Source organism: Magnolia sinica, chromosome 19, assembly GCF_029962835.1.
Source record: "Magnolia sinica isolate HGM2019 chromosome 19, MsV1, whole genome shotgun sequence".
Lineage (NCBI taxonomy): Eukaryota > Viridiplantae > Streptophyta > Magnoliopsida > Magnoliales > Magnoliaceae > Magnolia > Magnolia sinica.
Genome location: NC_080591.1, coordinates 59,488,278 through 59,498,420, shown reverse-complemented (window position 1 = coordinate 59,498,420; position 10,143 = coordinate 59,488,278). Strand labels below are relative to the sequence as shown.

The 10,143-nt window shown below is 39.1% G+C and overlaps 1 long non-coding RNA gene across 1 annotated transcript; it reads left to right on the top strand.

The window, feature by feature from the left end:
• The first annotated feature begins 4,893 nt into the window (after window positions 1-4,893).
• LOC131235385 (uncharacterized) lies at window positions 4,894-5,804 on the top strand. Its single transcript, XR_009166094.1, has 2 exons — window positions 4,894-5,339; window positions 5,461-5,804. It is a non-coding gene; the product is annotated as an uncharacterized LOC131235385 (long non-coding RNA).
• Window positions 5,805-10,143: the final 4,339 nt, after the last annotated feature.

The following is a 10,143-nucleotide window of genomic DNA, read 5'->3' as shown; positions in this document are numbered from 1 at the left end:
GGACTTGCTCGTATTTCCGCTTACTCTGTTATCGTATGATCTATGATCTTGTGAGTATTTCTGTTTACTCTGATAATTCCTGCTCTTGTCAGTATTTCTGCTTACTCAGATAATTCATGATCTTGCTAGTATCTTTGTTTATTCCGATATTGTACGATTTATGGATTACCAGTACTTCCAGTTTTTATGATAATGACATTGTATTGAATACTTGGCACTTACCTTGTGCACACACTTACACCACCTCCTAAGCTTTCTATAAGCTTATGCACGATAGATGCGTGCAGGTGTTATTAGGTTGCAGCAGCGTTGAGCTTGGAGCGTGCAGTTGTATTCTGGAGCTCTGATTTCGATATATGTATTTTCCCTTTCAGCATTGTACTCAAATAATTATATTAGTGGATATGTGATGATGATGTTGCCTTTGTCAATTGGGTAATCTTGTGGTTATGCTTATTACGAGTTAAATGTATATACAAAAAAAAAAAATCCTCCTTGTAGGATCCCAGGATCGGAATCTGGCATATGGACGCTAGGACTCGAGAATGGGGTACTACGGAGGCTGTCTAATATTACTACCATACCATCAAGTTGAATAGGTAGTAACAGAAAATAGAGCATCGATATGCGCATTGCCATTAGTGGAACTTATAGAATTTAGCCACCATGCTACAGTTAACAGCTGTATCCAAGTAACTTATTTAGTTGGCTTTCAAGTTCCTAAGCTTTTCACCAATATGAGATTGATTAGACTGCTGTTGATGCCCACATGAATTGTAATGATTCTATTTCTTCAGAAAGATTGTGAGGATAAGCTATGTTGGATCTTTTTAAGCATAAATGTCATCTCAATAATACTTGCACATGTCATTGTTATTAATTATTATTCCTTATTTCTATTAAACTAGCATGAGCTACATGTGTCCTGCATGAATCCACAACCCATAGATTTATTTGTCACATGCTAACTTTCAACATTGTATCTTCTGTTTCCTGCTTTATTTCCTACTTTTTTGTCATCTTGAACTAATTTATGATATTTTCCCTTTTATTTTCATTTATGCTAACTTTCTTCACATTGAGGTAGTATAAACCCTTCAAGTAGCCTATATCCTTTGAAGTTTGAACTTGTCTGTAAATGTTTCTGACTTCATGTATTATGACATGTTATCAGCATGGATCTTCTGAAATGGTGCAAGAGAATTGTAGGTTTAGGGTTTAGCTTTTCTGGGATTGCTTTGTTAGCTTCTAAGTTTAGAAGCATTTATCAAGGGGTCTACATATGATTCACTTCTTCTTACGGCTCCTGCCTTTTGTTTTTCTCTAGTGTTAAATCTTGTATGACTGACGCCTATCTTTTTGTTGTAACTGTTTACTTATAAGTAAGTTTATGTCTTCAGGCTGTGGACATTTTTACAGCTTCCTCAGCTTCTTCTATCAGCAGATTGTCTATAACGAAAGAAATTGTGAAGATGTTGTGTGTGCCGACATCAGAAGCAGAAACATTATACCCTCCAAATAAGCCTACAATACAGGTATCTGCTTTTCTGCAATGATGACATCTTGTATTTTTTCAATTGATTGTATTTAGTAGTTTCTTCGTTTGTTCTTCTTAATTGTAGAACTTGCTATTAGAGTTACTAGTTGGACGAATTACCCTCCCTTGCACTTCAGCATCGGTATGTGTATGCATTTAAAATTAGGTTCTATAGAAATGTAGGGGCATAATTCTGGATGGCAGGCATAAAGAGGAAGTGAGAAGTTTGATGACCCAATGCCATTTTCTTTTCTAGAAGTTTGGTGAGTCTTCTTTACTTCATACTATATGATTCATTGATGAAGTGGCCTGGCCATTTGGACAGGCCCATGTTTATATATTATCTTAAAATTGATGAAGTAGATCCGGATGTGAGTCAGAGTTATCCGGATGTTGAGCGGGGGTCCCTGGAAGGTGGGAACCGCTGTTATGACCATGATGAAGCTGTCCATTTCCTATGGACAATAATATGGGTGGCCTGGCCATTTGGACAGGCCCATGTTTATATATTATCTCGAAATTGATGAAGCAGATCCGTATGTGCGTTGGAGCTATCCGGATGTTGAGCGGGGGTCTCTGGAAGGTGGGAACCGCTGTTATGACCATGATGAATCTGTCCATTTTCTATGGACAACATTGGAAGGGCTTGACTAATTGGAGCAGGCCGTGTTTATATCTATATTTGCAGGGACCACACCCTTAACCTAAACCACACCTTAAACCTATAACCTAAACCTAAACCTTAACCTATAACCTAAACTTTAACCTATAACCTAACCCAAACCTAAATCTAAACCTGTAACCTAAACCTATAACCTAAAACCTAAACCTAAACCTATAACCTAAACCCGATCCCGAACCCGAACCCGATTTCCTAAACCTAAACCTTAACCTATTCTCAATTCCCTAAAGCTATAACCTATAACCTATAACCTAAACCTAAACCTAAACCTAAAACCTAAACCTAAACCTAAACCAAAACCTATAACCTTAACCTACAACCTAAAACCTAAACCTAAATCTAAAACCTAAATGTATTCTCAAATCCCTAAACCTAAACCTACACCTAATCCTAATCTCAACTACTTAACCTAAACAAAAACTTGAAAACCCAAATCTAAACTCGATCTCGAACCCGAACCAGATTTCTTAAACTTAAACCTTAACCTATTCTAAATTCCCTAAAGCTATAACCTATAACCTATAACCTATAACCTAAACCTAAACCTAAACCTATAACCTTAACTTAAACCTAAAACCTAAACTTAAAACCTAAACCTAAACCTAAAACCTAAATGTACTCTCAAATCCCTAAACCTAAACCAACACCTAATCCTAATCCCAACTACTTAACCTAAAACTAAACTTGAAAACCCAAACCCGATTTCCTAAACCTAAACCTTAACCTATTCTCAATTCCCTAAAGCTATAACCTATAACCTATAACCTAAACCTAAACCTAACCTAAACCTATAACCTTAACCTAAACCTAAAACCTAAACCTAAACCTAAATCAAAGCCTATAACCTTAACCTATAACCTAAAACCTAAACCTAAACCTAAAACCTAAATGTATTCTCAAATCCCTAAACCTAAACCTACACCTAATCCTAATCTCAACTACTTAACCTAAACCTAAACTTGAAAACCAAACCTAAACCCGATCCCGAACCCGAACCCGATTTCTTAAACCTAAACCTTAACCTATTCTCAATTCCCTAAAGCTATAACCTATAACCTATAACCTATAACCTAAACCTAAACCAAAACCTATAACCTAAACCTTAACCTATAACCTATAACCTATAACCTAAACTTATAACCTATAACCTAACCTTAACCTAAACCTAAAACCTAAACCTAAACCTATAAACTAAAACCTAAACCTAAACCTAAAACCTAAATGTATTCTCAAATCCCTAAACCTAAACCTACACCTAAACCTAAACTTGAAAACCCAAACCTAAACCCGATCCCGAACCCGAACCCGATTTCCTAAACCTAAACCTTAACCTATTCTCAATTCCCTAAAGCTATAACCTATAACCTATAACCTAAACCTAACCTAAACCTATAACCTAAACCTAAACCGAAACCTAAACCTAAACCTATAACCTTAACCTAAACCTAAAACCTATAAACAAAACCTTAACCTATAACCTAAACTTATAACGTATAACCTAACCTTAACCTAAACCTAAAACCTAAACCTAAAACCTAAAACCTAAACCTAAATCTAAAACCTAAATGTATTCTCAAATCCCTAAACCTAAACCTACACCTAATCCTAATCTCAACTCCCTAACCTAAACCTAAACCTAAACTTGAAAACCCAAACCTAAACCCGATCCCGAACCCGAACCTGATTTCCTAAACCTAAACCTTAACCTATTCTCAATTCCCTAAAGCTATAACCAATAACCTAAACCCAAACCTATAACCTTAACCTAAACCTATAACTTAAACCTAAACCTAAAACCTAAATGTATTCTCAAATCCTTAAAGCTAAACCTAAACCTAATCCTAATCTCAACTCATTAACCTAAACCTAAACTTGAAAACTCAAACTAAACTAGATCTAAAACCCGAACCCGATTTCCTAAACCAAACCTTAACCTATTCTCAATTCCCTAAAGTTATAACCTATAACCTATAACCTATAACCTAAACCTATAACCTAAACCTAAACCTTAACCTAAACCTAAACCTATAACCTTAACCTAAACCAAAACCTATAACCTAAACCTTAACCTATAACCTATAACCTATAACCTATAACCTAAACTTATAACCGATAACCTAACCTTAACCTAAACCTATAACCTAAAACCTAAACCTAAACCTAAAACCTAAATGTATTCTCAAATCCCTAAACCTAAACCTACACCTTAACCTAATCTCAACTCCCTAACCTAAACCTAAACCTAAACTTGAAAACCCAAACCTAAACTCGATCCCGAACCCGAACCCGAACCTGATTTCCTAAACCTAAACCTTAACCTATTCTCAATTCCTTAAAGCTATAACCTATAACCTACACCTAAACCTAACCTAAACCTATAACCTTAACCTAAACCTAAAACCTAAACCTAAACCTAAAACCTAAATGTATTCTCAAATCCTTAAACCTAAACCTACACTTAATCCTAATCTCAACTCCTTAACCTCAACCTAAACTTGAAAACCCAAACTAAACCCGATCTCAAACCCGATTTCCTAAACCTAAACCTAAACCTATTCTCAATTTCCTAAAGCTTTAACCTGTAACCTGTAACCTATAACCTAAACCTAAACCTATAACCTAAACCTTAACCTATAACCTATAACCTATAACCTATAACCTATAACCTAAACTTATAACCTATAACATAGCCTTAACCTAAACCTATAACCTAAAACCTAAACCTAAACCTAAAACCTAAATGTATTCTCAAATCCCTAAACCTAAACCTTCACCTAATCCTAATCTCAACTCCCTAACCTAAACCTAAACCTACACCTAATCCTAATCTCAACTCCCTAACCTAAACCTAAACCTAAACTTGAAAACCCAAACCTAAACCCGATCCCGAACCCGAACCCGATTTCCTAAACCTAAACCTAAACCTATTCTCAATTCCCTAAAGCTATAACCTATAACCTAAACCTAACCTAAACCTATAACCTTAACCTAAACCTAAAACCTAAACCTAAACTTAAACCTATAACCTTAACCTAAAACTAGGTTTTGAGTTTAAAAGTCCATCCTATGTTTGAACACATTACTCATGTTGGATTTTGCCATAGTTTAGAAGATTTGTAGGTACATTTTTGATTTCTTCATATATAAGTGTTTTTGTTTTTATTTTTTTATCTTTCTTCCTTTTGAGATGTGTACAAAGGCATGCTTGTTTGATTGTGTCTACAAATGCTGTTTTATACAGGCTGACAAGCTAAAGAAGTCAGTGGAGGATGAAATTCATTTTCTCAAGGGAAGGGTTTCAGAACTTGAAAGTGATCTTGTGTCGAAGTCCACAGAAGTTACATCTGCAGTTTCAAGGAAAGAAGAAGCTCTATCTTCTGCATTTGCTGAAATTGACCGTTTGAAGGAAGAAAATTCTGTAAAAACGTGAGCATTATTGAATGCATATGGAGGGTGTTTACTGTGTTGGAGTGTATTTGTTTCTTGCACATGAGGGCACGCCTTAGTTGTAATTCTTATGATAGGTTGAGCAAAGTGAAGTATTGTTTATTTAGAAATGTGAATGTAGGATGCATTGTATGATTTGATTTTATTTGTAATAAATGCATTATTTTTTCTGATTACATTTTATGTACTATTTCTATCAGCATTAAGCTTAGATGAGTTATCAATCACAGCAGGTTCTTGCAATGGAAACAGGTCATATTATTACAATTCTTTAAAAAATAGAATATGACTAGGATGAGTGGTTGAGAACAACCACTCATATCCGCACAGATACACTACAAGAAAAATGGGTAAAGGCTACGGCCAAAAACTGTAACAAAATCCCTTTTGCTACGGATATGATTCGTAGCACGTCCGTCGCTATTGGTGGGGTAGCTAAAGGTATTGCTACAGATATAATCCGTAGCTATTTATATTTATTGCTATGGATTATATCCATAGCTATTGGTATCTATTGCTATGGATATAATTCGTAGCTATACCTTTAGTTACCCCACTAATAGCGACGGACGTGCTACGGATTATATCTGTAGCCAAAAGGTTTTTGCTAAGGTTTTTGGTCGTAGCCTTTGCCCGTTTTTCTTGTAGTGCTTGAAAACCATAACCTAACAGCCTCCGTAGTACCCCATTCTCGGCTCCTAAAGCAGGTTCTGATCCTGGGATCCTACAAGGAGGATTTCCATAACAATATAATTATTTCCAATACAAGTATACCCAAGATCATAACAAGTAAATCTGAGAATAAAAAAGGCACATATCACAAAATTCACTATGAATTTGAACTTTTACAAGTTTACATAAGATCCAAAAGGACATACATAAGATAATAGAAGAAAGAAAGGAAGGATACAATACTGGGTCCTCAAGCTCAGCTCTAATCCAAACTCTGCCACTGCGACACCTGCCTAGGATCTCCTGCACGCATCAATCGTGCATAAGCTTATAGAAGCTTAGAGGGTGGTGTAAGTGTGTGATAATAGTGCACAGAAGAATAATAGGAGATACAGGAAGGAGACATGCTCAATGAGAATATCACTAGCCTTACCAAGGCTTATCATGAATATGATGCAATGAGTACTGGACGCCATACCAAGGCAATGCATGAAGGGCTTACATAGCCAATACTAATGCGATGTAAGTAATGCCAGTGCTCATAACCAAACCGTATGTCAAGTATATTTTCAATCATAAGGAAATCACCGGGGTCCATTACACTGCTGGATGACTGCCGCTCTACAGACCCCGCACAGTCAAACGAGCGTAAAAGACCTCACTACCCGCCTGTGGACAACCAATCACCAGCAAGGCCTGAAGGTAGCGGACCCATTTACGAGCTGGTCAGACTCGGCCTAGCAATGCCTCCTCACACCAGGCAGGTAAGGCCACACCCCTATCCAACCGACTACACAACAGTGGGAGTCGCGGCCTAATGGTATAAGGCCCTCGTGCGCTCATATATTCCACCCGGTCACGGCGTTGGAGCAGATCCTTGGTACCATGGAAGTTTTGGGAATTTCACCCATGGGCATCCTATGCACCCGGTATGCTCAAGTAACATTTCCGGTGTCCAAACATGGCCATCCACGATGTATCTGTGGAGGCTACAACCCTGATGAAGCAAGGGTGATAATGCTCATATTATGCAATGCCAGATGCATGAATCACACAATCAACTATGCATCAATTCCAAGCATCCAACATACTCAAGAGGGAATATTATGTCCTTCGGGAAGACAACATGCAATGCCCAATGACACAATCATAACCACACACACAGTGTCATCCAAGCATACAATGATGCACATGAGCTATGAAGATGGGTCTAGGCGCATCATGCGGTGATATACAAAGTAAATTACATTCTTCCTATCCAAGAAGGAACCAAGACTAGGTACTTAGACAATATCCATAAGGAATCCCACCTCTAGTGGGGGCCCATTTACCTGGGGTAGCCCACGAGACTAAGCATACAACTACGGGTCTAAGTAATATAGAAATGAGCCTAGCAACTGTCTAAGATAAGTATCCAATCACTCTTAAATACAACCGGGCCTAGACGAGTCCATAATGGGGACATTTAACCACCATTCCCCAAAAAGGTATATCAACCATGAACTATACGGATAAAAGGCCCAAGGCCTACATTTAAGATAAAAATAAAAGTAACCATATACATATATTCCTCATAATAGGCCATAAAAAGATATAATACCACTTTTAACAACATGGGCTCTAAGAGAGGAATCAAGGCCCAAGGCCCAATTCCCAATGGCCATAGAATCCATGCATTAAGTTAGGCTTGGTGGGCAGCCCACGTACACAATATACGACAAAAAAAAGGTTTCAGTTTGGATGAAATGGCCCCCAGTACATCAGCCCAATAACTAGCAATTTAAGTAGGCAACCGAGGGTCCAATACTATCCTTACCTCAGCCCACAAGTCCATCAAAATGGTGGAAGTCGGCCCAATGTATGGTTGGGCCAAACTGGGATGTCCCTGCCTAATCTAGGCTCACTGGATGTCCCAAAATTCTGATCTTAAGATGGGGTCCTCATAAGATCACTAAAAGTGACCCAAAAGAATGCACTGATTAAGCCCAAGGATTATAAGAAAGCATAAGCATGTAACACGTACACAAGTTCTCAATATGGTGAGCCCCACAACCAAATAAAGTTGTAACCATAAAATTGTACATCGAAGGCTCTTTGATAAACTTTTGGCCCGTTTAACTCTCAGGGCCTGCTAAGGTTCAAAAATTAGTTGAGTATGTGGAAATAATCTCATGAAGGCCAACTATACTCACTAGGGGACCCCACCAGATGGAGAGTGTGTATATATCATGAAAAGATCAAGTGGGCCTGCTACTGGATTGTGAGTCCAACAGCAACCCAAGGCAGAGAGTGCTTCCACAATCGGGCGATCCAAGGCTTGGACGGCCTGGACCAAACATGCATTAAGGTAGGTTCCACATACATGCACATTGAGCCTTAAATAAATGGCCTAAGGTCTATGGTGGGCCTTTAACCACCCATAGAGAAACCTATGAGCTTACCTTAGGATCACCCAGGAGGACATCCAACCTCAACTGGTTTTTAAGAGGTAGCTCGCCACTACCCATATAATGAAAGATCTAAGGCCTAAGCAATGTGTGGACTAGTAGGCTATACACCAAGCCCAACTCATAGGCCATATAGTGGGCCCTCAAGTAAGGTTTGGGCCCAACCACAAAGGTCATAATTCCACATATTGTGGTGGGCTTCATGGGCAGCCCAGTAATTCATTTACATGGGCAAGTTTCACATTTAACACAAGTGAGTTGGGCCTCACTTTTGGCCTAAGTACAGGGTCAGTTTAGTGGGCAGCCAAGGGCCCAACTTCTTGTGTATCATTACCCCTAAGCCCATCACAATAGATAGGAGAGTATAGGCCCAAGATCAATGGGCCTATCCAAAAGAACTGAGTCCACAAGGCCTACTTGCTAACACAAACATGCATATACTATATCACATAATGGGCCCTAAAGAAATGGCCCAAAACAAAAGTCATCCAATTCATACATTATGGTGGGCTTGAGGGCAGCCCATAAGCCCAAGAATACACATGGGCAATGCCTATACTGACAATGTGGGCCTTGCCACATCAGCCCAAAGACTTAACAAGGCCCTCCACAATATACATTTATGTGGGCCCCGCAAGTCAGTCCATAATTAAGCATTTCATGAGGGCATCACGGCTAATAAATACACACGGTTAGCCTGTAGACGGCTCGTTGGGCCCGTGAAACAATAAGGTCGGGCCCTACACGATCTTGGGCTCAAGAAATAGGTTTTCAGCCCATTGGGCCTATAAACTACCAAAAATCTGGTTAAGGCTAACCCCCAACATCACCACAAAGGTGAGCCTTAAGAGCCACTAATTATGCCCAAAAATATCTAAGGAAATAAGGCAAGGAGTATGTGCAATACTCCCTTAAATCTGGTGGGCCGCAACAGCTCCAAAACAATCAACTATGGAGCAAATTTGGGCCCCTTACTGGAATTCCAGCCCACCCACTTCCTGGGCCTGCTGGAATCCAGAAATTTATGTAATTCAGATGGGTTACTAGCCCATGGTGACCCAAACATATCACAGTGGGTCCCACCGGATGAGAGGGTAATGCACAACACACATTAGAAGTGGGCCATGCTGCTGGAATACAGGCCCAGCAACAGCCCAAGGTAGGGGCGTCCCGTGGTGGGTAGTCCTACGGGCCTGAGTATCTGGCCCAAAACTGACCCAAGTTTGTAGGCCACACCACGGTCAGTACAGGGGCCCGATGGCCATGAAAATTTACAAGATGGTCCTCCCATAGGTGGACCACGAATCCTCAAAATTTTGTGATTTTTGGACAGTTAGAAGTATTTTAATTAATTTAAA